This window comes from Bubalus kerabau, chromosome 11, assembly GCF_029407905.1.
Source record: "Bubalus kerabau isolate K-KA32 ecotype Philippines breed swamp buffalo chromosome 11, PCC_UOA_SB_1v2, whole genome shotgun sequence".
NCBI classification, from domain to species: Eukaryota; Metazoa; Chordata; class Mammalia; order Artiodactyla; family Bovidae; genus Bubalus; species Bubalus kerabau.
In genome coordinates, this window is record NC_073634.1 from 34,373,128 (window position 1) to 34,399,296 (window position 26,169).

The 26,169-nt window shown below is 39.4% G+C and overlaps 1 long non-coding RNA gene across 1 annotated transcript in view; it reads right to left on the minus strand.

Annotated features, from left to right (window-relative positions):
* Positions 1 to 388: 388 nt before the first annotated feature.
* LOC129623054 (uncharacterized) overlaps positions 389 to 26,169 on the minus strand; it is a 55,557-nt gene continuing 29,776 nt past the window's right edge. The window contains exons 2-3 of the long non-coding RNA XR_008700318.1: positions 18,784 to 18,949; positions 389 to 692 (exon numbers count right to left, since the gene is read on the minus strand). This is a non-coding gene — a long non-coding RNA (uncharacterized LOC129623054). The remainder of the gene's footprint in view (positions 693 to 18,783; positions 18,950 to 26,169) is intronic.

The window sequence follows — 26,169 nt, forward strand, 5'->3', positions numbered from 1 at the left end:
TCGTAGTGATATTAAGTTTAAATGAGATAATCATATAAATAGATCACCATAACATTAATATTCAACACATGCTAGACATTATCATTACTAGCTCCATGAGACACTGGTGCTTACAATGATTCCTGAAGACGAGAAATTTTCCAAGAATAAAATGCAGAGTTAGGCAGCATAAAAACATTCCAGATCATAGGCAATCCTGAGCAAAATCTTGAGCCATGAAGCAATATTCATTAAGGGAATTTTGTTGGGTTGGGGCCAAGGTTACACACAGGGTAAAAGTGTCAAAAGGGACTCAGGGGGTTATTAGAGGCCAGATTAGCTGTTTTCTCATATTCTTAGCATAACTTTGTATTTTCTTTATTCTAGTTGTAAATCAAATGGCCTTCTCTTCTTTTCAAAATGTAATTCTAAGTCATCACCAGTATCACTGAATTTTGAGGACTGACAGAAGATACATTTAGTTTAATTTGAGGCTGACATGATGGTTGTAAGGAAAACCACAGATTTCTTTAAAAACATTATGCCTCATCCTTCACAACCAGTGATGGAAGATGTTCCTTGTTGTATCAGAAGTCCTTTTCAAGAGATCCCATAGGGAAGTCAAATCTTGGGATGATTCATGGCTTCCAAGCCTGTTGCCTCCTTCCCACACAGAGATTCTCCAAGGCGTACAGAGGTGGTGTCTGGTACAGCTGGAAAGAAGGATGAGAAATATTCCTATGACACTGAATTCAGCTCAGTGACCTGTTTAGCTTGAAAAGGCCTGAGAAGGATGCAGATTTTTGAAAGAAATACAAGGTCACTTATACTAATATGCCTTTTAAAGGATTTAAACAGGGGAGAAATAAATTGCTAGATAAAGATTAATGCGTTTCATTTTTCTTCAAAATTCTACCTTGCAAGGATAAACAAAATGAGGAAAAAGGCAGCAGAATGGGCATTAGCCTGTATTTTCTTCTCAGATAGTAGAGAATACAAATTTCAGAGCTGAAGGCAAAGACATTTATCCTGTCAGCTCTGTGGGGGAGGACAGAAAAAAAAAGCAATATGCTCTATACTTCATTTCTATTCTAACCATCAAATCTCCCATGGTTTCCCCTTAAAATATAAAAATGAAAACAAATTGCCTTCAAATGCTCAAGGAAAGATAAGAAAGATGTGGTTTGTTTTGTTGTTATTTCTTTATAGTTCAAATATGTCTGTGCCCACCTCCCCCCCCGCCCCGCCTTTTTTTTAAAGAATGACACGTACTCCCACTGGAGATGCAGTAAGTCTGTGTTCCCGGGGGGAGTCAGCAATCAGCAAGATTCTGTGCTGTATTTGGAGGCTGTGATGAGGTCAGACAGGGCCAGGGGCCTGTCAGTGTTCTTGCACAGACAATGGAGGGGATGAAACACACAGCTGATTGGCAGTGGGCTCCACAACGCCACTCACCAGCATGATGACATGGCAGACCTCCTCTGGGGCTCTCCTTGAAGCTGCCCCCGCCCAGGATTAGCACAGTTCTGCTCTACTGTCATCGTTTTCTAAACACATCCATTGCCACCTGACAGAAGAGACTGTCAGGAGTTGAAAATTTTGTCTCCTTTTAATAATTGATTCTCTTTCCCTGTAACCTTCCCAGTACCTGACTGGCACTCAGGGGCTATCCCAGAGGATCTATTTGGAGGAAGTTCACACAGTGTGTGTGTTCAACCGGGATCCTGCTAGCAGAGATTAGTATCCAGAGTACATACCTACCATATTCTCCCAGGGATAGAATGTGCATATTCACAAGGAAATGGGCTTCCAAAGTACTAATAATTGCTATACCATCTTTATCTTTAAGCTGTTTCTGTTCATCCATCAATCAGTCAATCAATCAACCGTTGTTTCTCTTTCCTTCTCTTTCCTTCATTCTCCCTTCCTCCCTGTCTTTCCCTCCTTCCTTCTTTTTCCATTCCTTCCTCCACCTTTTTCTTTCTTTTTTTCTTCCCTTCTTTTCACAAATGGAAATTTTAAAAGAGAAATTTTATCATTGGATTACCTGGCAATAAAAATTAAAAAGCAATGAAAACAATTTAAATTGCAATTAAAACCATTTTAATTGCAGATCTAAGCCTGAGGCTTGACAAGAGTCTTATTCTTGATGTAATCAGAAGAAATGGAAAGAGAGTAGATTTTTTTTCCCCCAGTATCATTTAATATTGGTCAATGCCTTGTGCATTTGACACTTAAAAGCTCACATCTGTTAGCACCAGAAGAGATAAAACACTAAATTAAGTTCCATTGTTGTTGTTTTAAACATAATTATGGTTGCAGGGTCACTCATAACATATTTATTTGTTTATTCAAAAAATTCTTATTGAGCATGTGATCTGTGCTCAGCACTGTTCAAGTTGTTGGTAAGAAAAAGCAATAAAGCAAACAGGCAAAACCCCTCCCAACATTCTCCAAGTTGAGATTGAAAATACACAAATAAGCTAGAAGTAAAATACACAGTGAGTGTGCAAGAGACATGGGTTTGATCCCCGAGTCAGGAAGATCCGTTGCAATAGGAAATGGCAACCTGCTCCAGTATTCTTGCCTGGGAAATTCCACGGGCAGAAGAACCTGGCAGGCTACAGTCCATGGGGTTGCAAAGAGCCAGACACAACAGAGTCTAAATACACACACACACAAACACAGTGAGTTCGAGGGAAACCCTATAATAGAAAATACTAAAGCAAGAATGGAGGATAGAGAGCACTGGGGTGAGATCTGGGTACAGTGGGTAAAGAAAGCCTCAGGCAGCAGGAACAGCACATGTAGAGGACATGTCCTCTCCACTGGAGGACTGGGGAGTGAACCCTGGCAGGAGCAGAGTGGGCGAGAAGAAGCATGAGACAGAAGGGGACACATAGGTAACCAGAGGGATGGGTGGCTCCTTTTTGGCCTTGCAGACCACTTTGGCTTTTACTCTGCAGAGAATAATAACAGGCACACAAAATTTGCCTTGATTGCATCCTATCTTCTTGTAGCAATCTTCTCTCCCCATTGGTGGCTTTCCTACTCCTGTTGCCTCTCAGATGGCCTGAAGCATTTACTCTTGATTTTCTGTGGGGTCCTATTCTTAGGAATCAATCTAGAAAACATACTCAGAGTTAGGGAGCTGCTATCTCTGGAAAGTTGAAGGGGGGTGCATTCCTTTAAAAACGTCCTCTCCTAAGTGGGTTCATGTCAGTGTCCTGATTTTATATCCTATTGCAGAGTCAGGAAGAACCAAACCCTTTACAATTTCTAATTTTCCACACTTGGGTGTGTGGATTAGTTATTTAACCAAAAGGACAAGGGAAAAACTGTAAGGAAAAACTGTAGAAAGAGCACATTAAAACAGCTTCAAATTTATGCAGAAATATAAATGAGGTGAAACTATATATGATGACTCAGAATACAGCCATCAACTTTGTGATTTATGGGTTGGAAGGAATAAGATTCTTGCAGATACTAATTTTCCATGGATTTAGGGAATGAGGAGCTGGCTGCATATTGTGGTGGTTTGAGAAGAGTTGAAAGTCTCCCTGGGTGCCAAATGCTTCCCATATTTGATCATGGTGCAGGAAATTCGGATACAAGAAATTGATTATTAAATGTAGGTTATCTGGGAGTAGTGACTTAGTACTTCATAACCAGTAATTGATGCCATAACTGAGATTAATCCATTTGGTTGACTTATTTTCCAGTGAGAGATAAGTTCCATCATTTACTAGTTCAGATATAGAAGAAAGGGGAGAATTCTGGGACGGTATAGAAAATGGAACTCTATCTATGTGGGACTTGTTACTGAGAAGCCATGGCTAAAGCTTGTGTGTGTGTGTGTGTGTGAGCACACGCACCATAACATTGTAGGGTTAGGGATATCTCCCCAACTCCTAAAATAGCACCTGGAACATAATAGTACTCAAAATACATTTTTGATTTACTCAATAAATGGATCATAAAAAGATGAGAGTAAGTGAAAGTTAGGTTATAAATACCTCTCAGATAGAGGGTATTTTTGACTAAGGAGAAAAAAAAAAATGACTGCTTGAAGTGACTTTCCTGAGGACAGGGCTGATATATAGCCATACGTGTGCTGGTTGTTAGGGGAGTGGCAGTGCATGGAGCAGGGTAAAGAGATCACCAAGCAAGCCTTGTAACCTTTATAATCTATCTCAGATTAAAAAAAAATTATCTGTAAGCAGTCTATAGACATGGTGGCACTGATTCAAGGGCCTGAGGGCCAGGCCCTCCTCTGCATCTCCATTGCTCAGAGTAAATAAGGGACTCAGATCTCGTTTGAAGAGAGAATGTTTTGTCACCCAAGGTACAGATGAGTTTTGGAAGTCCATGTTTGCAGAGACAGAGAGAAAGAGAAGTGGGAGGGGGGAGAGAGAGATACTTCCAGTATTTTATTTCTTTTTACTTATCTATAGTTTTTGGAAGTACCACACTGCTTGTAGGATCTTAGTTCCCAGACCCAGGGATCAAAACTGGGCCTCGACGGTGAAAGCACCAAGTCCTAGCCACTGGACTATCATGGAATTCCCTCCAGTACTTTAAAATAGGCTACTCAGTTGAGGAAACAACACTGGCCTAGAATTGTACTAGCGTAAATGAGGCCGACCTCATTATCAGGAAAATCTGAATTTGTCTGATACTTATATACTTGGAAATATATCACCTGGGGAACCTTTTAAAAACTTAGGTCTCTAGGCCCACAGTGATTCAGCTGTAGAGAATTCCAACTCGTTTTTTTGTTTGTTTGTTTCAAATAAATTTTTCCAACTTGGGAATAAGATGTTACCTGGGTAGGGATCAGGGCCACATTTGACAAGCCTCTTAGGCTTATCAATTTCATCTTCCTCCTTTGAAAGATAGAATACTGATAGTAACTTCCCTTAAGGTATATAACATTAGAGGATCCAGTACTCCCTGTACAGTTAATGTACAGTTTTGCTTTACCATTCACCAGCTCTGTAACTTTGGTTCCATGCTGTTCTTAGTTCACACTTTTTATGTAAATCATCCCCTATCTCACTGGACAAACGCTGGGATTTTAGTCAGGTATTCAGAATTCTGCACTGCTACCCACTTGCTGGGCAATTTGCAAAAGGTCTCTGAAGCTGGTTGGCACATGGGTTATGTGTGTTTGTAGTTTCTTTTCATCTGAACAAGGAAGACAATATCTAGAATATATCACAGGGTTGGTAGGAGGACTAGGATAGTGTGATGCCTTTAAAGCATGCAGCATCATGCCCGGCAGAGTGAGAGCACAAACGTTGCTTTTGGGTTAGTTGCATTCCAACTGGCATTCACTGTGTAAAATGAAATTCTATTTTAATTATGAGAGGAACATGCAACAAGAGGCATCAGTAGCAAAGGTATGATTGAGACTGTTTTAAGGGTAGGACAGCAAACTGTTTCTGCAAATAATTTAGGGGCAGGAGCAGGAAAGAGGGACTTTGACTATGAATTTGAAAATAAGTAACATATAGTCAAGTCCACCTTGAGAAGACATTCTCAACACCTGCTCAGAACACTGGAATTTTAAACCCTAAGTGAACCCCCAAACCAAGGTTGGGCATAATTAAATAACTTGCCTGAGATCATAGAATGGCAGACCTAAGATGAGCTGAATTCTATTATGTTGTACAGATGTTTAATATAGTCCAAATGAGTGAAAAGTAACTACAATAGCAAATATAGTTACTTAAAATATCCACATCACATTTATGCTCTATATCCCCAATTTTTAGGCCTGCTGAACTTCACCACCACATAGAAATCTAGCCTCTGATTACTAGAGGCTAGTAATCAGCCTCTAGCCTGGTGGTTTGTAGTATTAGTGCAGGGACTGAAACATAGATGAGTTTCTTCATTTTTGAATGAGAGTTAAAAATGGCATCTTTCAAGGAAGATCGCAGACTTAAGTTCAAAGGACTCAGCACAATTCCTAAAGCACAACAATTGTTAAAATTTTGGTAGCTGTTAATATTATTGCTCTTCGTTGTTTCCTTAGAAAATGGATCAGTGTTTTCCTCTTCCAAACATGCATTTAAGCTGAAATCCTCACTATAAATACAATACTCAGATCCTCTAGAAGGAATTTCAGGGATCAGCTGGACAAGGAAGTGATTTTCATGATGAGGTACTTCTTGGAACCCCTGATGTGGACTTTGATGATTCTAGAAATCTCCAAGAATGGAAAGGAACTAATGTTGAGGACATAATTACTACTCAGAATTCGTGTTCTTCCAGACTACTTATGTACATTTTCTCATATTTCCTTAAAACACTTCTTTTAGGTTATCAATAATCCTATGATACAGATGAAGGAACTGAGTTTCTGAGACATTAAATAACTTAGCACAAATCATAATTAGTGGTAGAGCATGAATTCAAACTCTACTTTGTCTTCTTCTCCTTCTCCCTCTCTTCCTCCTTTATCTTTTTCTTTGTCTCCTCTCTTAAGCAGCTGAAAGTTTTCTAATTAAATTATTTTATTCGTGCAACCAGACAGCAACTGCCTGTTAGTCACTTACTCTACAGTAGGAATGGTGTTAATATACAATAAGAATGATGATAAAAAGTCTGATAATTCTATCTAGGTATAGTGTATGACCAACCTAGATAGCATATTGAAAAGCAGAGACATTACTTTGCCAACAAAAGTCCGTCTAGTCAAGGTATGGCTTTTCCAGTGGTCACGTATGGATGTGAGAGTTGGTCTGTGAAGAAAGCTGAGCACCGAAGAATTGATGCTTTTGAACTGTGGTGTTGGAGATGACTCTTGAGAGTCCCTTGGACTGCAAGGAGATCCAACCAGTCCATTCTGAAGGAGATCAGCCCTGGGATTTCTTTGGAAGGAATGATGCTAAAGCTGAAACTCCAGTACTGTGCCCACCTCATGCGAAGAGTTGACTCATTGGAAAAGACTCTGATGCTGGGAGGGATTGGGGGCAGGAGGAGAAGGGGATGACAGAGGGTGAGATGGCTGGATGGCATCACTGACTTGATGGACGTGAGTCTGAGTGAACTCTGGGAGTTGGTGATGGAGAGGGAGTCCTGGAGTGCTGCGATTCATGGGATTGCAAAGAGTCGGACACAACTGAGCGACTGAACTGAACTGAACTGGAATTGAACAAAGTGAAAGTGAAAGAAAGTGAAGTCACTAAGTTGTGTCCGACTCTTTGCGACCCCATGGACTGTAACCAGGTTCCTCCGTCCATGGGATTTTCCAGGCAAGAATACTGGAGTGGGTTGCCATTTCCTTCTCCAGAAGATCTTCCTGATGCAGGGATTGAACCCGGGTCTCCCTCATTGAGTACTAAATGGATGATAGCTAGTGGCAGTCAGGGTTTTCACTGTTGCAGTGGGAGTGGATTACAGATAAGCATGAGGGAAATACCATAATGATCCCTGTGGTCATGGATGATAATTGGAGACATGAGTATGAACTCATGTTTAGCCTACTATCGATATAGATGGTTAGATATAAAAATGTTTGTATATATGTATATAAGCACTAGTTAGGATACATACATATATTCCCTTACTCTGTCAGAGGAAAAAGCCTGGAAGTAAGGACATTTCAGTCACCATGAGCACATCAGACTCTTAGATCTTTGTTTATAATACCATTCTGTGATACAAGAAATCAGGGCTTCTTGGAGAAATATCTGATTCTAGGACTGCAGCAGAAATATACAGAATAAGTTACATCTTAGAGTGTCAGAAAGTACAAAAGTATCAAAGAGAAAAGAAACAAAATACAGTGATGGGAATATATCTCAGGGGCACTGAAGTCAATCTGAAACAGTTCCCAATGGCCAAAGATGGAAACATTGGACAACAATAAAGTAGTATTGGATTATAACCTAAAGTATAAAGTAAATGTCTGTGAGTTTGTACTAATATGATGAAAGAAAGGGAGAGAGAAAAAAAGAAAGAAAGAAAGTTACATCTCCTGAACTGAAGAATTCCAAGTAGTTTAGGTAGCTACCCCACCCTCAGAGATGGAGCATAACTTTGTACTCGTTAATTGTGGACTATACATTGTGACTTCTTTCCAAAGAATACAGCATGGAAAAGGAAAACAAGAATCACTTTACAGTTCAGAAATTTGATACAAATACCTCAGTCAGGATAATCAAGGTCAACATATGTAAGTCTCATGGGTAGTATGTACTCTTGATTTGATGGGATGCAAATTACTCTGCTGCTGCTGCTCCTGCTAAGTCACTTCAGTCATGTCTGACTCTGTGCAACCCCATAGACAGCAGCCCACCAGGCTTCCCCTTCCCTAGGATTCTCCAGGCAAGAACTCTGGAGTGGGTTGCCATTTCCTTCTCCAATGCATGAAAGTAAAAACTGAAAGTGAATCACTCAGTTGTGTCCGACTCTTTGTGACCCCATGGACTGCAGCCTACCAGCCTCCTCCGTCCATGGATTTTCCAGGCAAGAGTACTGGAGTGGGGTTCCATTGCCTTCTCTGGCAAATGACTCTACCTTTGTGATTCCCCACCCCCTGCCCCCACCATCCAAAATATCTGGTAACCCAGTGTAATCATATTAGGACATCAAATAAATCCAAATAGAAGAATATTTTACAAACTACCTGACAACCCTCAAAACTTTTCAAGATCACTAAAGTAAGGAAAGTCTGAAAAATTGTCACAGACAAAAAAAAAAAGTTGTCACAGTCTAAGGGGACATGAAGACTAAATGTAATGTGATATCCAGGAAGGCATACTGGAATGGAAAACAATGTTAGTAAAAACAAGGAAATATGAACAAACTAACAGTTAGAACTGGACATGGAACAACAGACTTGTTCCAAATAGGAAAAAGAGTATGTCAAGGCTGTATATTGTCACCCTGCTTATTTAACTTATATGCAGAGTACATCATGAGAAACACTGAACTGGAAGAAACACAAGCTGGAATCAAGATTGCTGGGAGAAATATCAATAACCTCAGATATGCAGATGACACCACCCTTATGGCAGAAAGTGAAGAGGAACTCAAAAGCCTCTTGATTAAAGTGAAAGTGGAGAGTGAAGAAGTTGGCTTAAAGCTCAACATTCAAAAAACGAAGATCATGGCATCTGGTCCCATCACTTCATGGCAAATAGATGGGGAAACAGTGGAAACAGTGTCAGACTTGATTTTTCTGGGCTCCAAAATCACTGCAGATTGTGACTGCAGCCATGAAATTAAAAGATGCTTACTCCTTGGAAGGAAAGTTATGACCAACCTAGATAGCATATTCAAAAGCAGAGACATTACTTTGCCAACAAAGGTCCATCTAATCAAGGCTATAGTGTATGACCAACCTAGATAGCATATTGAAAAGCAGAGACATTACTTTGCCAACAAAAGTCCGTCTAGTCAAGGTATGGCTTTTCCAGTGGTCACGTATGGATGTGAGAGTTGGACTGTGAAGAAGGCTGAGTGCCGAAGAATTGATGCTTTTGAACTGTGGTGTTGGAGAAGACTCTTGAGAGTCCCTTGGACCCCAAGGAGATCCAACCAGTCCATTCTGAAGGAGATCAGCCCTGGGATTTCTTTGGAAGGAATGATGGTAAAGCTGAAACTTCAGTACTTTGGCCACCTCATGCGAAGAGTTGACTCATTGGAAAAGACTCTGATGCTGGGAGGGATTGGGGGAAGGAGGAGAAGAGGACGACAGAGGATGAGATGGCTGGATGGCATCACCGACTTGATGGACATGAGTCTGGGTGAACTCCGGGAGTTGGTGATGGACAGGGAGGCCTGGCATGCTGCGATTCATGGGGTCGCAAAGAGTCAGACACGACTGAGTGATCTGATCTGATCTGATCTGATGGGCTTTAGTTACTAATAATATATCAATATTGGCTCATTAATTCTAACAAATGTGTCATTCTAAAGTAAGTTGTTAATAATGGAAACTGAGTGCATAATTTATGGGAACTCTGTCTTTATCTTTGCAACTTTTATATTAATTTCAACTGTTTTAAAGTATAAAATTTGTCTAATGAAACAATGTAAGCATGGTGCCTGGCCTCACAGTGATTGCAGTCTACTGGGGAAGGTATACTAGATTGGTTAGAGAGAGCAGAATGGTTGAACCAGTTCATAGGCTATTAAATAATATAGCAAGAGATTATGAAAGTTTGGACTATAGTGGAAGTTATGATAGATGTTGAAGAGGACAGATTTCAGATTTATTTAGGCGATAAGTCTTGAGAGTCCCTTGGACTGCAAGGAGATCCAACCAGTCCAATTCTAAAGGAGATCAGTCCTAGGTGTTCACTGGAAAGACTGATGCTGAGACTGAAACTCCAATACTTTGGCCACCTCATGCGATGAGTTGACTCATTGGAAAAGACTCTGATGCTGGGAGGGATTGGGGGCAGGAGGAGAAGGGGATGACAGGGGGTGAGATGGCTGGATGGCATCACCAACTCGATGGACATGAGTTTGGGTAAACTCCGGGAGTTGGTGATGGACAGGGAGGCCTGGCATGCTGCGATTCATGGGGTCGCAAAGAGTCAGACACGACTGAGTGACTGAACTGAACTGAACTGAAGTGGGAAAAATAGGAGAATGTTTAGAAATAGCATTGGTTCAGACTTGCATAGACTGATGAACAGTGGTGATGCTACAAAGATAGGAAAGATGTGTGATTCTTAGGGCTGACCATGATTTGGGAGTATATTTGGTTTGTGGCATTAGAATAAAAGAAGACCATTTTATTCATTGCATATCTTAAAATCAGGGTAAAGATCTGATTTGGTGATATCAGGGCTTCCCTGGTGGCTCAGATGGTAAAGAATCTGCTTGCAATGCAGGAGACCTGGGTTCGATCACTGGGTTGGGAAGATCCCCTGGAGAAAGGAATGGCTACCCACTCCAGTATTCCTGTCTGGAGAATCCCCATGGACAGAAGAGCATGGTGGGCTACAGTCCATGGGGTCAAGAGTCGGACACGACTGAGCGACTTGCACTTCACTTCACTTGGGTGATATCAACATTTAAAACATCTGCCTATGAGAGAGAATTAAATCCATGGGATGAGACCAAAGAGAGAACAAGTATGGAGAAGGAAACGAGCCTAGAACAACCTTGAGGAACTCTAAGATAGATTGTCAGAGCAGAGTTAGGTGAGCTTGCAAAATGAACTGGACAAGAGCAGTGAAAAGATCAAGAGACAACAATGTCACAGAAATCAAAGGAAAAGACTGTTTCAAGAAAGGAGTGGTCTACCACATCTCTCTGTTTGACCCCTCAAATTTTATGTAATTATTTTATATTGTTAGGTTAATCATGTTCCCATTATGGCTTGCAATTGTAATCTCTTTTTTTGTCTGGCTATTGATTGTGAAAAGTTGATAAGTATCTTTTACTATTGTGATCATGTAAAAACCCAGGTCTCCCGCACATCTCCCACACTGCATGCAGATTCTTTACCAGCTGAGCCACCAGGGAAGCCCAAGAATACTGTAGTGGGTAGCCTATCCTTTCTGCAGTGGATCTTCCTGACCCAGGAATCCAACCAGGGTCTCTTGTGTTGCAGGCAGGTTCTTTACCAACTGAGCTATCATGGAAGCACAACTGTTACTCACATAATACCATTGCATCATGATTAGTCAACAGAAAAATAACAGAATTCTGTATCAGCACAACTACCATTTAATAGAAAAACGTGTAATCACTTTTTAAAATCCAGCGGCATATCAGAATTATCTTGGAATTTTTTTAAAAATACAAATGCCTAAGTATTGTAGGCTCCAGATACATTTCTATGAGCAGCCATGTTTAAAAACAACTGAACTATATGATGACCCTTTACTTTTATCTAGTTTATTTTACTTTTTCTATTTCATATTCAGTGCTTCCATTGCATTTATGTTTTCTGATTTCTCCATCTCTTTTTTTTTATGTTCTTTTTCAATCCTTTATCAAGGGTAGAAGAAAAGCAATTGTATACATATATAGGAATATAATTATTGTATACATATATAGTAATATAATTATATATATATCAGATCAGATCAGTCGCTCAGTCATGTCCGACTCTGCAACCCCAGAATCTCAGCACACCAGGCCTCTCTGTCCATCACTAACTCCTGGAGTTCACTGAGACTCATGTCCATCAAGTCAGTGATGCCATCCAGCCATCTCATCCTCTGTCGTCCCCTTCTCCTCCTTCCCCCAATCCCTCCCAGCATCAGAGTCTTTTCCAATGAGTCAACTCTTCGCATGAAGTGGCCAAAGTACTGGAGTTTCAACTTTAGCATCATTTCTTCCAAAGAAATCCCAGGGCTGATCTCCTTCAGAATGGACTGGTTGGATCTCCTTGGGGTCCAAGGGACTCTCAAGAGTCTTCTCCAACACCACAGTTCAAAAGCATCAATTCTTTGGCGCTCAGCCTTCTTCACAGTCCAACTCTCACATCCGTACATGACCACAGGAAAAACCATAGCCTTGACAAGACGAACTTTTGTTGGCAAAGTAATGTCTCTGCTTTTGAATATGCTATCTAGGTTGGTCATAACTTTCCTTCCAAGGAATAAGCATCTTTTAATTTCATGGCTGCAGTCACAATCTGCAGTGATTTTGGAGCCCAGAAAAATCAAGTCTGACACTGTTTCCACTGTTTCCCCATCTATTTCCCACGAAGTGATGGGACCAGCTGCCATAATCTTCGTTTTCTGAATGTTGAGCTTTAAGCCAACTTTTTCACTCTCCACTTTCACCTTCATCAAGAGGCTTTTGAGTTCCTCTTCACTTTCTGCCATAAGGGTGGTGTCATCTGCATATCTGAGGTTATTGATATTTCTCCCAGCAATCTTGATTCCAGTTTGTGCTTCAACCAGCAAAGCATTTCTCATGATGTACTCTGCATATAAGTTAAATAAACAGGATGACAATATACAGCTTTGACGTATTCCCTTTCCTATTTGGAACCAGTCTGTTGTTCCATGGCCAGTTCTAACTGTTGCTTCCTGACCTGAATACAAATTTCTCAAGAGGCAGATCAGGTGGTCTGGTATTCCCATCTCTTTCAGAATTTTCCACAGTTTATTGTGATCCACACAGTCAAAGGCTTTGGCATAGTCAATAAAGCAGAAATCGATGTTTTTCTGGAATTCTCTTGCTTTTTCCATGATCCAGCGGATGTTGGCAATTTGATCTCTGGTTCCTCTGCCTTTTCTAAAACCAGCTTGAACATCAGGAAGTTCACAGTTCACATATTGCTAAAGCCTGGCTTGGAGAATTTTAAGCATTACCTTACTAGCGTGTGAGATGAGTGCAATTGTGCGGTAGTTTGCGCATTCTTTGGCATTGCCTTTCTTTGGGATTGGAATGAAAACTGACCTTTTCCAGTCCTGTGGCCACTGCTGAGTTTTCCAAATCTGCTGGCATATTGAGTGCAGCACTTTCACAGCATCATCTTTCAGGACTTGGAACAGCTCAACTGGAATTCCATCACCTCCACTAGCTTTGTTGGTAGTGATGCTTTCTAAGGCCCACTTGACTTCACATTCCAGGATGTGTGGCTCTAGGTAAGTGATCACACCATCCTGATTATCTGGGTCGTGAAGATCTTTTTTGTACAGTTCTTCTGTGTATTCTTGCCATCTCTTCTTAATATCTTCTGCTTCTGTTAGGTCCATACTGTTTCTGTCCAATTATATATATATTTTTAGAAAGCTTATGAATTTTTGACTAAAAATTTATATTTTTATTCTTCTTGTTTGACTCAGTATGAATAGAATGCCAGATTTGTAATTTAAAAAATAGATATTCAACAAGCAACAAAGGTCTACTGCATAGCACAGGGAACTATAGTCAATATCTTAAAACAACGTATAATGGAAAATAATCTGAAAAATAACAGATGAGTATGTGTATAACTAAATCACCTTGCTGTATACCTGAAACATTGTAAGTCCACTATACTTCAATTATATATATACATATAAAGAAAAAAAAGGAAAGAGAAGGTTAACAAAAAGAGAAGGGAGTGTTATTGGGAACATTTCTGAGAAAAAAAGTGTATGAAGACTAGACACGTCTGGGGATTTAGCAAGAGGAAGGCTGTAATGGATCCATTGCTGCTGTGCCCAGACCCTTTGGGTTCCTTTTTACATCCATGCACTCTTCCTTGCTTTGTTGCTGTTAAGTCATTAAGTCCTGTCTGACTCTCTGCGACCCCAGGACTGCAGCTTGCCAGGTTTCCCTGTCTTTCACTATCTCTTTGACTCATGTCCATTGAGTCAGTGATGCCATCCAACCATCTCATCCTCTGTTGCCTGCTTCTCCTCTTGCCCTCAGTCTTTCCCAGCATCAAGGTCTTTTCCAATGAGTTGGCTCTTTGCATCACGTGGCCAAAGTATTGGAGCTTCATTTTCAGCATCAGATCTTCCTTGCTAGAGGGCTCCTATTCTCTTAATAACAACTCATACCTATGGCTGTCTTTGAAGGACTTGTATCAAGCTGGAGCCATTTTGCCTGCAATTGCAGACCACTTTTTAAAAAAGAAATTATTGCAGTATAATTGATTTACAATGTTTTGTTAGTTTCAGGTATATAGCAAAGTGAATCATATATATGTGTGTGTGTGTGTGTGTGTGTAAATATATTCTTTTCAGATTCTTTTCCCATATAGGTTATTACAGAGCATTGAGTTCCCTGTGCTATATAGTAGGTCCTTGTTAGTTATCTACTTTATATATAGTAGTGTGTATATATTATATCCCAAACTTCTGAATTTACCACTTCCCTGAAAGTTTCCACTTTGATAACCATAAGAGAGATCTGTGAGTCTCTTCCTGTTTTATAAATAAGTTCACTTGTATCATTTTCATTCCACATATATGTGATATCGTATATTTATCTTTGTCTTACTTCACTTAGTATGATAATCTCTAGGTCCATCCATGTTTCTGCAAATGGCATTATTTCATTCTTTTTTATGGCTGAGCTATATTCCATTGTATACATATACCACATCTTTATCCATTCCTCTGCTGATGGACATTTAGGCTGCCACTTTCTTACTTTGTATGAAATTGCCATTTTTGCATCTGATTCTGGGAAAACATCTTAAAATAAATTCCTGTTTTTAAAAGGTTTTTTTTTTTTTTTTAAGAAAATTCATTTGAAATGGGGATAATTGAGAAAGTGCATCCTTTTTGCTTGAGATTCTCCCCTTTAAAGGATAGTGCTATAGAACTAAAAGTCTAAGATCACAATTTGTGGACCAATACACCACAATAGGCCACTTTTCCAGGAGGCCACAGAGACCCCCTGAGCCCTCATTATTAAGGACAGCCATGGTATTCAGTGTCTTCTCTTTATGGGAGGGGTGTGTGTATGTGTGTGTTTGTAGGTGAGTGTGGCATAGAGAATATGTTTGTGTGTCTATGAGGGGCCAAAATATGGAGGGAATCATGGCAGATACCAAATTCTAGGGCCAACAAAGAAATGAAGAAGAAAAGGAGAATCAAGGTGAAATGTGTAGAAGCAAATGCAAGTCTAACTACTTCCGGTACGTGGTAGGGAGAAAGCTGTGGAGGCTTACAGGGGCTATATGGCACTTACATAAGCACACCTACGTCCACACACTGTGTGAGATGTTTGAATGCCTGACACGTGTGACATGTTGGAATGCCACTTTTAAAGGGGGAGCCTTTAGAGAATCAGAATAATATCATTTCAGAGAGAAATGCGTCATCGGTGAGCATTTGAGAAGATAAACTGTCCGTTTATCAATCTAGCAGAATCAGATATTTTGATCTAATTTCTCAAAATATATCATTCATCAAGATAAAGATTCAATCTTTAACATTTTAGATTTGTGGTATTCATTAGATTATGAGAGGGTTTACTTCTCACAGCCAAACAAATCAAAGACAGCTTTCAGGCAAAGACTATACAAGCATATTAGTTTAAGCAATGACACCCTATGGCAACAGAGAAATCAATCAAAAAAAATTTTTGGATTAATTCTTATATATTATGCTTAATTAGCTCAAACAGAAGAAATATGCCTTTATGTTATGGGTAGGGCAAATGTGTTTTAAGTGCATAGATGATTTAAAGGGATCTGGAATGAGGAAAAAGCAGAATACAGCAAAGGCAAAAACGTGTGAGGTCATCCGTTAACCTACTTACATAACCAGGCTGTCTGGAAGCACTCGTGGAGATGGCTAGCTGTGCACATGAGTGATTTCAGGGGAAACAGGGGCATCAGATGCCCTGTCTTTCTCTAGCTCATTTCTCACATCTCTAACAAAGTTTTAGGGTACACTGGCATGGCAGTCATTGCTCTCTGTATCCAGTATGTGTTTTTGCCTGAGGCAGTTCCACACATATCCCATCCTCAAGGAAAGAAATTTTGCCTAGAAGCTCTCACTGATTGGACTTGGACCAAGAGTGGATACTTTCTCAAGGGCAGGCCAACCAAAGGCTAATCAGTAAGTCAATATGTGCAAAAGCCATTGTAAGAATCAGAGTTTGGGTTATTAGCCAGTTAATTTGGTCATTTGTCTATAAAATTCTGATGGGAACATTTTAGAGGATTTTCTAGATAGGAGACACATGGATAGGAAGAAAAGCAATGAAGGAGATCATGGGTTCTATGAGAGATGCAGAGACTAAGTTCCCAAACTATTTTGGATCCTAACTTCTAATTCCTTAATTAGAATCTCATCTTTTAAAGATTATTCTTGAGTCTCTACTCTTTGCAAATGAAAGCCCCAACAGTATAGGGAGACATTTGGATCCAGAAGGAAATATGGACTTGCAGTTAGAATACATGGGTTTGCACCTTAGTTCTTTTATTTAATAAGAGAATTTGGACCAGTAATTTAGTCTCACTTGGATTTAGTTTCCTATGATATTACTTTTTAGAGGTGCTGTGAAGATTAAGTGAGCTAATGTGTGTGGTAGATGAATGGTAACATATTTTACCCATTTTCTGGTTTAAGACTGTATCTATGTAAGTGTACCCTTGGAGAGGATAACACTGAATGTTTAGTAAGAAAATGAAGAAGGGCCTGTCCCAGTTACCATGTCCCAGAGGGGCTGGGCAAGGTTAAAGATGAGGATGGATTATGAGTCTTGATATCTGGTAGACAAAGTTAATTGATATACTTATTTTCCATGGACTTGAGACATGTTTATTTTAGATTTTCTGAAATACTGACTTAACTAAAGTTCCTAGGCTAATATATGAGGGAAGAGAGGGTCTGAGTTTCTCAGAAGACAAAGTAACATCAATTGAAGTCAAAGTTATTGTTTACAGCAGTGTGATAAACAAACCCAAGCTATACAAACCCAAGCTGGATAGAATTTTGAGTCAGTCATTTAAGTACATTCTTCTTTTTAACCTTTGGAGAAGCCAAGAGATGTGAATAAGTTTGCCTGATTCTTTACACAGTTATGGAAAAGTTCAGAACTTTTTTTTTTTTTTTTTGCTCTGCTAGAGGAACTGTTACAAAGTTTTTTTTTCTGATTGGCTGGTACCTACCTACCATTTTTCCTTTCATTACACCTCTGAAGCATAGAACATTTGATTTGGAGGTTGAGGCTTAAGCTGAAAACTAGAAGATAGAGAAGCAGATCTAGTTCTAAATCTGAAAATTCAAATCAAAGAGCCAAGTGAGAAAAGCACAAATTAGTGGTCATCCTTCTGTACTCTGCGCTTCAACCAAACTGCTTTGGCTCATCTAGGCTATGGATTTAATACAGGATTCTTAAATTGAGAGGTTTCTATTGATTTTTTCCTTTTTGGGCTCACCATAGGCAGTTTGAATTCTAGATGTATACTGTATAAGGTTACTACTGTTTGTTTTTTCCAAAATTGAGATTATAATCATTACTGAAGAGGTAGAAGTGATGTTCTTCTAGGGGGAAAAAGAGGGAAAAAAGACTCATTATAACTCAGTAACACAGTGATGTTGAATATGAAATTTAGCCCTTAGGCAAGCTTTTGCAAAGGTTCAGATCTTTTTGGCATAAATTTTTTCTCTATTCTGTGAGTCTTTTCTGTACTCTTTACATATCTCGTACTTCTAAATAATAGAATTTTAGAGTTAAAAGAATTTTTAAATTCTTGGATAATTTCTATCTTCATTGAGGTGAGACAACTAATGCACAAAGAAAATACTGTGACATCACACAGATATTCGGAGTCATAGGCAGAATTACATTCCAGAGTTCTTAACTCTCTCCCAGGGGGACAGCAGTCTTTCATTCACCACACCATCTCTTATGCTGGCTCTGTCAGTTCTACAAAACACCATGCTTCTCCATTCCACCCATCTTTTTGTGCCCACAGAAATTACTCCTGCTTTAGCTCAAACTCCTCACTCAAATAAGGCACATTGATGTAGAAATCATCCCAGGCTTTCCCAACTCAGCCAAATATGACATTCTTAATCCGGGTCACTTGTTTAGCCTCAGGGGTTATGAACTTTCTTAAATTTAATGCAAAAGTTTGGGCCCAAATGCTTCCTGTTAAACGGTCCATGGATTTCATCAGAGAGATTAAGAACCATGGCTTTAAAACGTAAATTGTAAGCCAAATACTTGGCCTTCTTGAATTTGATGAATGACATTCCTCCTACTACATTCTATTAAGATTCTGTGCATCAGTTAGATACGATACAAGCTTAACAGGGAAATATAGATATTATGACATGGTTCATCAGTTGCCATTGAAATGTCTAGCCCTAAATATCTTTTTTGCAAATATGTCCCACCTCTTGAATCTTAAAGTAATTGCACCTTGTTTCTTGATGATGAGGACAGATGGCAGACATAGCAGGTAACACAGAAAGCAGCTCCAGATGCTTTGGCCCCCACAAACTTTGAGTCAGACTTGTCAAATGAGCCCTGCTTCCACAGTCTTTCCTGATGATACTTAGAAACCAGCAAATCCAGTCCACTTCCTCTAAAAAAAAAAAAAGAAAAACTCTGATGTTATTTACTTTTTTGTGGCACAGAGCACAGCTAAGTTTTATTCTTGAGCAAGAATTTTTCTGCACAATCAATTGGTTAACTATGTAAAATCGTAGAATTTAAGAAATGCAAAGAAAATCTCCAGTTTTCTCATTTGGCAGATGAGATAACTGGGGTACAAGTCACTTTCCACTCTTACCTGCATACCTCATCCTACTTTGGAAAAATCAGAGGGCCAAATAAGACTACTTATCAGTTCAGATTTGAGTTCAGTACAAATCCTCATATTGTTCACTTTTGCTAAATCATAAGGCATAGGCAGTAAAATGGGCAGCTTGCTTGGATGAGAGGGAATGCTCAGAATGAATTTGTGCAGGTTGAGGTCGGTCTGCAAAATTCTATGTTTTGACACCCCTTGTATCTTTGTTTTCAATGTAGACACAGTGTCTATATCAAGTTTAAGAGGACATGTGTTACAATCATTTATTTGTTCATTAACTTATTCAGTGAATATCACATTGGACAGGCCAAGCATTCTGCAAGGTGTTAAGAAGCATACATATAAAATGAAACCAAAATTAAAAAAAAAAAATGAAGTCCCTGAATTAAGTAACTCATAATCTATCAATGGTATTTACTCCTGATATATTTATCGAGCATTTCCTATGTGCTGGAAACTTCCCTAAGCATTTCAGTTTTTCATTTCATTTAATTGTCTTAACTTTATGAAATATTTTTAAAGTGAAACTTGTTAGGCAAATTGACCTCAGGAACATGTTAAAGTTTTATTAAGTGTGATTACATGGAAACTACGAAGAAGCATATTAAGATATCTGAAATTGAGTTAAGGGTGATGGATGGTGGGGAGAACTTTCATACTCTACAGAAATGATGTTCAGTGTGTTCTAGAAATTAAGGTCAGTCTGAAAACCGTTTGTTACCTGTCTGAGACCAGGTATACTCAAAAATTGAGAGAAAGCATTTAGACACTTCTATAGGAATTTGCTCTTGCTGCAACATTCAATGATTCATTGGTCCTCTCATCCCACTGAACAGGATATAGATCATTTTATGGGTTTTTAGACTTATATGGTGAATTATTTGTAGTGGTGTAAGGTAAACGGGTTCTCTAGAAAAAAACAAGCTAACAACAACAACAAACCTCACTTTGATTTGTAGTGTTTTCTCATTTCTGATATAAATACTCCTGTCATGGCTGATTTCAAGCCACCAATGTAATGTCAAGTACTGAAACTTTATCAATTGGCTCTTCCAAGTTAACACTAGCCAGCTCCAGTACGTCAGCATGTCAGTATGATCTGCATACTAGTCGTGTAAGATAGGACCACATGTTCACCCATGATAGATTAGGCGATGAAAACTAGTTCTGAAGTTACAAGGCCCAGATTACTGACTAGTTGCACATTATTGTAAATCTTTTCTGTTTTTAATAAGTTGATCTAGCTTAACCCTAGGACATAGTGGTTCAGAGCCATCTTCCCCAAGATGCTAGCTGTAAAGAGAATTTGCCCTTGCCAAGACCCATTCTTTTACTATTTCCCTCTCCATTTTCCTGGTAGTTCACTTTGTTTGTGTCATTTTCATAGTTTGTTATATTGTCACTCAGCAGGTAGTTTTCACTGCTGAACCAAGAAGTAGACCAATTGGTATTCAGTGGTCTTTTTCAATTGGAAGACTCTTAACCTTCAATTCTGCTAATATTTATTTTCTTGGTGATTTTCTCTCCTCCATTTTTCTCTATACAGTTCTTCTGGAACACCTTAGATTTCTTGTTGTTTTTTCCTCTACTTTTTAAAAAAAACATTTTAATGAGGTATAATTCATGTACAAATTCTATAGACAGTTGATGTACACAAATGTGTTTAGACATAAGTATACATGTGTGAAATTATCACAGTCAATTATATTAACTTATCAATCACCTCTAAAATCTCCTCCCACCCCCTTTGTTTCTATTTTTATTTTCCTTTTGTGGTAAGAGTATTTAACATAAGACCTGCCCTATTAGCAAAATTTAAAATATAGTATTATTAGCCATAGGACCTGTTTTGCAGAGTAGATCTCCAGAACTTCTTTATCTTGAGTAACAGAAATTCCATATTCTTTGATCCTCCCCCTTCCCTCCCACCTCACATTCAGTTCAGTTGCTCAGTCATGTCTGACTCTGCGATCCCATGAATCGCAGCATGCCAGGCCACCCTGTCGATCACCAACTCCCAGAGTTTACCCAAGCTCATGTCCATCCAGTCGGTGATGCCATCCAGCCATCTCATCCTGTCATCCCCTTCTCCACCTGCCCCCAATCCCTCCCAGCATCAGGGTCTTTTCCAATGAGTCAGCTCTTTGCATGAGGTGGCCAAACTATTGGAGTTTCAGCTTCAACATCATTCCTTCCCATGAACACCCAGGACTGATCTCTTTTTGGATAGACTGGTTGGATCTCCTTGCAGTCCAAGGGACTCTCAAGAGTCTTCTCCAGCACCACAGTTCAAAAGCATCAATTCTTTGGTGCTCAGCTTTCTTCACAGTCCAACTCTCACATCCATACATGACCACTGGAAAAACCATAGCCTTGACTAGACGGACCTTTGTTGGCAAAGTAACGTCTCTGCTTTTCAATATGCTATCTAGGTTGGTCATAACTTTCCTTCCAATGAGTAAGCATCTTTTAATTTCATGGCTGCAGTCACCATCTGCAGTGATTTTGGAGTCCCAAAAAACAAAATCTGTCACTGTTTCCACTGTTTCCCCATCTATTTCCCATGAAGTGATGGGACCAGATGCCATGATCTTTGTTTTCTGAATGTTGAGCTTTAAGCCAACTTCTTCACTCTCCTCTTTCACTTTCATCAAGAGGCTGTTTAGTTCCTCTTCACTTTCTGCTAAAAGAGTGGTATCATCTGCATATCTGAGGTTATTGATATTTCTCCCGGCAATCTTGATTCCAGCTTGTGCTTCTTCCAGCCCAGCGTTTCTCATGATGTACTCTGCATAGAAGTTAAATAAGCAGGGTGACAATATACAGCCTTGATGTACTCCTTTTCCTATTTGGAACCAGTCTGTTGTTCCATGTCCAATTCTAACTGTTGCTTCCTGACCTGCATATAGGTTTCTCAAGAGGCAGGTCAGATGGTCTGGTATTCCCATCTCTTTCAGAATTTTCCACAGTTTATTGTGATCCACACAGTCCATAGCAATTACAATTCTGTCTTCTGTTTCTAATGAGTTTTACTATTTTAGGTTCCAAATATAAGTGAAATCTGGCAGTATTTTTCTTTCTGTGACTGGCTTATTTCCTTTAGCATAATGTCTTCTAGGGAGAAGGAAATGGCAACCCACCCCAGGATTCTTGCCTAGGAAATTCTGTGGATAGAAGAGCCCGGTGGACTGTTGTCCATGGGGTTGCACAGAGTCAGACACGACTGAAGTGACTTAGCATGCATGCATGCATTGGAGAAGGAAATGGCAACCCACTCCAGTGTTCTTGCCTGGAGAATCCCAGGGACTGAGGAGCCTGGTGGGCTGCCGTCTATGGGGTTGCACAGGGTCAGACGCAACTGAAGTGACTTAGCAACAGCAGCAGCAGCAATATCTTCTAGATCCATCGTGTTGTCACAAATGACAGGATTTCTTTCTTTTATGAGGCTGAATAATATTCCCTTGTGTGTATGTGCCACATTCATCCATTGATGAGAATTTAGGTTGTTTCCATATCTTGGCTGATGTGAATAATGCTGCAGTGAGCATGGGAGTGCAGATACCTCTTCTCGATCTGGATGTCTTCAGGGAGTTTGTGTTTCTCAAGGTTCAGCTGCTAAGAGCTACTTAATACTCTGTGCAGAACACCAGTTATGCAGTCATTATTTTGGTTGGCCAGGCTCAGTTGTACCTCTCTGAATTTTTACTCTAGAGAGGGAAAAAGAGGAAAAACTTTTGACTCTCCTCTTTCTGTAGTTTCTTCTCTGCCTCTGACCAAGACAAAAAATCAAATAAAAAATGAGCAAAAGCACACTTTACCAAAGAAGAGATGAGAATAGCAAACATACAAAAATTTTGGTCATTAAAGAAGTACAAATAATACCCATAGTGAGTCCCACTGCATACTCAACAAAATGGCTGGGATGAAAAAATCAGTGGTAACATCAAATGACAACACCAAGGGCTGGCCAGGCCCTGGAACACTGGATCCCTAATACATCACTGGTGGGGATGCAAAATGGTACAGCCACTTTGGAAAATGATTTGGCAGTTTTTTATAAAGTTAAATCTATACTTACCATATAACAAAACAGCAAGCTTATTACTAGGTATGTACCTGAGAAAATTGAAATTATCCGTACAAAGATCTTCACATGGACATCTAGACAGCTTTCGATATAATTGCCCCAAACTGAAGCGATCCCAAGTGTTTATCAACCTGTAAATGAATGAAGTTCCCTATAATGGGATACTACTCAGTAACAAAAAATGAAAGGAACCCAAGGCAAAGATTGTATTAATACTGTATGCTTTCACTTATACTTACAGATGAATATCTGATTTATACTAGTTCAAGTCAAAACTATAGAGACAGGATGGAGAACATGTCAGTGGTTGTCAGTGATTAGGAGTAGGACAAGGAACTGACTTTAAAAACATATGAGCTTCCAGTTATACTGGCTGAGACGGCAGTGTAGCTCAGCTTGTAGCTCAGATGGCAGTGTCTGCTTAGCACAGGAGAGAGCCTGATACTCACAGCAGTGGTAGATTGACACCAGAGGCCTCTGTGAGAACTGGTGGGAAGCCCTGGGATCAGTAACCAGAGTTGTGGCTCCTGGAAGGTTCCCTGAATCTGGTGAGTGGAAGCCCAGCAGTGGAGTGCAGGCCCAGGAGCCAAACCATGGCAATACCAGCGGCTCCAGTGGCGGCAGCAGACATCAGCACAGCTCCATGTTTTTTGGTTCCCCTCTCTGAGGACACATTTATACCATCAGACTATTTCTGAAATAATACATTGAGATCAAGCCCTGAGACTTTGAAGTGGGAGCACTGACTCAAAGACTGTAGACTACCAGAGAACTAACCCTAGGGAGTATCAAATAGAACTCACACAAAGGAAACCACTTGAATACAAGACCAAGCATCACCCAAGCACCTGTAGCACCCTGTGCAGGATGCCTCATCTAAACAACAAACAAAGCAAAAATACAAACCCAATCATCAGCAGAAGGACTACCACCTCACTCAGGCTTGCCCATTAGAGGAAAAACATACAAATAAACAAAAAATTCAGCACAAATCTCACCCTATACAAAGCTTACACAAACCACTAGATCAACCTTAGGAGGGCAGAAACCAAAAGGAAGAAAGAATTCAACCTTGAAGCCTGGGAAAAGGAGACCTCAAACACAGTAAGTTAAAAAAAAAAAAATGAAAAGGCAGAGAAATACTATGCAAATGAAGGAACAAACTAGAAACACAGAAGTCCAAATAAATGAAGAATAAATAGGCAAACTACCTGAAAAATAATTCAGAATAGTGATAGTAAAGATGATCAAAAACCTTGAAAATAAAATATAGAAAATGCAAGAATCAGTTAACAAAGGCCTTAAAGAATTAAAGAATAAACATACAGAGACAAACAACACAATTACTGAAATTAAAAATACTCTGGAAGGAATCAATGGCAGAATATCTGAAGCAGAAGAATGAATCAGTGAGCTGGAAGATAAAATGGTGGCAATAACTTCTGAAGATCAGAGTAAAGTAAAAAGAATGAAAAGAGCTGCAGATGGTCTCAGAGACCTCTGGGATGATGTCAAACACACCAACATTTGAATTATAGGGGTCCCAGAAGAATCAGAGAAAAAGAAAGGGTATGAGAAAAATTTTGAAGAGATTATAGTTGAAAGTTTCCCCAACATGGAAAAGGAAATAGTCAATCAAATCCAAGAGGCACAAAGCGTCTCATACAGGATAAACCCAAGGAGAAACATGCCAAGACACATACTTATCAAACTAACAAAGACTAAGAACACAAAGAAAGAATATTAAAAGCAGCAAGGGAGAAACAACAACTAAACATAAATGGGAAACCCCATATATTTAACAGCTAATCTTTCAGCAGAAACTCTGCAGGCCAGAAGGGAATGGCAGGATATATTTAAAGGACTGAAAGGGAAAAATCTACAACCAACATTATTCTTCCCCCAAGTATCTCATTCAAAATTTATGGAGAAATCAAAAGTTTTTCAGACAAGCAAAAGTTAAACAGAATTCAGTACCACCAAACCAGCTTTACAACCAATGTTAAAGGGACTTATATAGTCAAGAAATACAAGAGAAGAAAAAGATCTACAACGTTGAACTCCAAACAATTAATAAAATGGCCATAGGAACATATATATCAATAATTACTTTAAATGTAAATGGGTTAAATGCTCCAACTATATGACACAGACTGATTGAATGGATACAAAAACAAGACTCATATATGTGCTGTCTATAAGAAACCCACTTCAGACCTAAAGACACACATAGACCGAAAGTGAGAGGATGGAAAAATATATTCCATGCAAATGGAAGCAAAAGAAAGCTGGAGTAGCAATCCTCAAATTAGTCAAAATAGACATTAAAATAAAGAATATTACAAGAGATAAGAAAGGACACTATATAATGATCAAGGGATCAATCCAAGAGGAAGACATAACAATTGTAAACGTCTATGTTCCCTTGTAGCTCAGTAGGTAAAGAATCTGCCTGAAGTGAAGGAGACCTGGGTTTGATCCCTGGGTTGGGAAGATCCCCTGGAGAAGGAAATGGCAACCCACTCCAGTATCCTTGCCTGGAAAAATCTCATGGACAGAGGAGCCTGGTGGGCTGCAGTCCATGGGGTCACAAAGAGTCGGGCACGACTGAGCGACTAACACTTAACAGTTATGCACACAACATAGGAGCATCTCAATAAGAAAAACCACAACAGATAAAAGGAGAAATTGACAGTAATACAATAATAGTAGGAGATTTTTTTCAGTGGTGAAAAACTGAAAGCATTCCCACCAAGATGAGGAACAAGACAAGGGTGTCCACTTTAATCACTATTATTCAATGTAGTTCTGGAAGTCCTCACTATAGCAATCAGAGAAGAAAAAGAAATAAAAAGAATCCCGATCAGAAAAGAAGAAGTAAAGCTCTCACTGTTTGCAGATGACA